General features: G+C 41.7%; 1 non-coding gene across 1 annotated transcript; it reads left to right on the forward strand.

Annotated features, from left to right (window-relative positions):
* Positions 1–2,837: 2,837 nt before the first annotated feature.
* Positions 2,838–2,909, forward strand: trnap-cgg (transfer RNA proline (anticodon CGG)). Its single transcript has one exon. It is a non-coding gene; the product is annotated as a tRNA-Pro (tRNA).
* Positions 2,910–3,798: the final 889 nt, after the last annotated feature.

The raw sequence follows: 3,798 nt of genomic DNA on the forward strand, positions 1-3,798 counted from the left end.
GTTTTCAGATAAAAGGAAGAGATATAAATTCTCTGACGCTGTGCCTTTAGCATTTGACCCAGTTATCTGAACAAGGTGTCTAACCACAGCACTTTTGAAATGCTTTGTGGCCATGAATTAGATGTGCTTATATGTATGTAGTAATAAAATTATTTTATAAGTACATGCTACATGTACATGGCAGCTCAAAACACTGTATGCATGTAATGTATGTACTAATATGTTTATTCTGAGAACCTGAGAATCTAATTTGCAAATAAAATCTGAAATCTTTGCGTCGAAGTGAGAAATGTTGTAAAGTTTGTTTTGAAATACAAGCCTGTTGAAGAGGGACACTTGATACAACTCTGTCTGTTGCATGACTCTGAGTGTGTGACATTTGCATTAGCTGTTTACAATGCTTAGGCTCAAAGGTGAAAGGTGGGACACTGGATTAGAATTCATTACAGGATAAGCCATGGCGTGAACAGGCAAAATTACACACAGAATGCTAAAATTACTCACACACCTGTGCTCGGGAACATACCAAGCATACTGAAGCTATGTCAAGGGTCTACTTATATAATTGTCTAATTAACTGCTTAGCTCAGAAGTGTGCAGGTAAACAAAGGTGCATTAGTGATAGAGATAAAGGAGCACATTGCTCTGTTTAACCCAGAGGCCCCTTTTCTGTGAAGGCAAGTTCCAGGAAGGACAAACCAATTGCAACCCAGATCTGATGAAAAAACACAGAGGATCTTGCAGACAGATGAAGAGGACAAAGTTTGTGTTCTTTGGGCACATCCCCAAGAACTCTGCTTGTTGTATCTCCTTTCCACCAGAATGGACTTAGTGAAATTACTGCAGCAGTAGTGAAATGAAAAGTTTAGCATGAACCCAAAGAACAAGAAGACGCGCTTTTGCAGGTTACAGTAAAATTGCATCAGAGCAAAACACCACAATGGCAATGAATTATCTTATTGCATGCTGCTAAGATGTGCACATACAAATAAATTCCAGCACAAATGTGTGTCAAAAACGATTCACTGTAGAAAAAAATCGAAAGTGCAGCAGGTAAGCAAAGGTTCAGTAGTGATAGAGATTAAGTCACAGCAAACCAGCACTGCTATACCTTCAAAATGTCAAACAAAAGAGACATGCTTTTACTTGGAGCAAAGTCTACAGTGATTTATCATATTGCATGCCCCTAGGTTGTGAACTCACTATGAAATTCAAGCATCAACATATGCCACATATGATGCACTGTGAAAAAAAAAACTAGAAGGGGCAGCAGGTAAAAAAAGGTTCAGTAGTTATAAAGATTAAGGAGCACATTGATGCTAGTCTGTTTAATCCAGAGGCCCCTTCTGTAAAGGCAAGTTCCAGGAAGGACAAATCAATTGCAACCTGGATCCAGATCTTGCAGACAGATGAAGAGGACAAAGGAAACTCAGAGTTCCTGCCACTGAATATTGACATCCTTCCCTTCCTTTGTGTTCTTTGGGCATGTCCCCAAAAATGCTGCTTGCTGATGTCCCCTATCCAACAGAATGGAATTAGTGAAATTATTGCAGCGATAGTGAATTGAAATGTTTAGCCCAAGATCATAGAACAAAAAGACATACGTTTGCTGTGTACAGATAAATGATATAAGCACATTCTTCCCCAGGCAAAGGCAGTCTGGCAAAGGCAGATTCTCACTTCGGGTGCGAGAGGTCCCGGGTTCAAATCCCGGATGAGCCCTGGTTTTAGATTGCGTTGATCAAAAGCAATGAAAACGTTGGAGTGCAGGCTGCTTGGACATTGTTGATACGAAGTTCAAATCCCAAGACATATTCCACCAAATACCCTCTGAAAATGAGTGCCCCAACCTTGAGCCTATCTCTCCCTAGTCCTTGGATTGAAGTCTGTTAAGGCTAGTTCACACTACAAGACTTTAACCATCGGCAGTTCGCTTTGCTGTTCAGACAACATGACTTCACTGTTTGTCTTTTTGTCCTTGTGGCATTCACACTACGCAACGCTTCATAAATGATCCACAAGAGGGGGTCGCACACCACACGATCTGACAACAACTCTCAACTCTGTTGACTTGCTCTCTCATTGGCTGGAGGTCGTAGCTACAATTGACACCACGTGATGTTGAGTCGGCCGACCGTCCCAGATATTTAACATGTCAGATATCTGGATTTTGTCTGTGAGGTGTCAGCGACGCATCAGTGAGCCTCTTTGATGCGTCGTTAAGTAGTTCACACATAAAGATTGCTGAGCGCTGATCACCTATTAGCCCCCAAACATGGCTTATTGGTCTAGGGGTATGATTCTTGCTTTGGGTGCAAGAGGTCCCGGGTTCAAATCTGTTAACTAGTCCAACCTCCTTTTGCTCGGACCCCAGTCAAAAGGAACTGGAAGGACTTAAAGTTGTAGAGTACAGTGAATGTCTGTCAGTGCAGGGCAAGCCTGATGCAGCGTGATCTGGCTCATTGGTCTGTGGGTATGGTTCTCGCTTTGGGTGCGGAGAGGTCCCTTGTTCAAATCTTGGATGAGCCCTCCTTTTCCTGTTAACTAGTCGTTCTGGAATACAGAATTTTTGGCTTTTACTCCTCATGTCAACTGAAATTCATGACATCTTTAGCCCAATACTAAGACTTGCTTAAGTGTTTCACACATGGCTGCTGGGTCCTCAAGGGGTCCAAAAGGTTCAAAACCCACAGGATCACTTGCTTTGTTGTTAACTTGACTTTGTGTAACCGACCTCCTTTTGCTCTGACCCCAGTCAAAAGGAACAGGAAGGCCTTAAAGTTGTAGAGTACAGTGAATGTCTGTCAGTGCAGGGCAAGCCCAACTCAGCATGATCTGGCTCGTTGGTCTAGGGGTATGATTCTCGCTTCGGGTGCGAGAGGTCCCGGGTTCAAATCCCGGACGAGCCCTGGTTTTAGATTGCAATGAAAACGTTGGAGTGCAGGCTGCTTGGACATTGTTGATAGGAGGTTCAAATCACCAGACATATTCCACCAAATACCCTCTGAAAATGAGTGCCCCAACCTTGAGCCTATCTATCCCTAGTCCTTGGATTGAAGTCTTTTACAGGACACCACGCTGAAAGACACATTCACACCTAGCGGCAATCCAGTCAACTCAGCTACTCGGCATGTCTTGGGGCTATGGATAGAACATGCAAAGCTGCATGTAGCGAGTAATCTGTGGCTCAGAATCAAAGCAGGGATGCTGAAGCTAGATCAAAGTGCTACATATCTACTTGACTAAATAGCATAAACATATTCCACATATGATGCACTGTATAAAAACAAGGGGCAGGAGGTAAACAAAGGTTCAGTAATGATAGAGATTAAGGAGCACATTGATGCTAGTCTTTATAACACAGAGTTTCTTGAGCATCAGTCAGCATATTGGAATAATTTCTGAAGGATATAGTGACACTGAAGACTGGAGTAATGATGCTGAAAATTCAGCTTTGCATCACAGAAATAAATTGCATGATGTATTAAAATATAAAAGTGTTTTGAGTGCATAAAGTTAGCCCTGGTAAGCATATGTGACTTCATAAGAACATTTAGAAATCATGTTTGCAAACTTTTGTCAAGTACTGTATGTATTATGTATTGAGAGTGAAATTCGGAATGGTCAGGTTGACAATATACAACAATGACATTGTGTCTGCATTTCAGTTTTCTATCAGACAAGGACTGTAAATAGTAGGTTAAGTCTCTTTTTTGTTGTTTTTAGTATTCAATTAAGTAATTCAAGCTATCTGCATTTGTCATTTAGGCACAAACAATTTATCACCTCAAGCCACTG

The sequence above is a fragment of the Hemibagrus wyckioides genome, linkage group LG13 (assembly GCF_019097595.1).
Source record: "Hemibagrus wyckioides isolate EC202008001 linkage group LG13, SWU_Hwy_1.0, whole genome shotgun sequence".
Classification (NCBI taxonomy): domain Eukaryota; kingdom Metazoa; phylum Chordata; class Actinopteri; order Siluriformes; family Bagridae; genus Hemibagrus; species Hemibagrus wyckioides.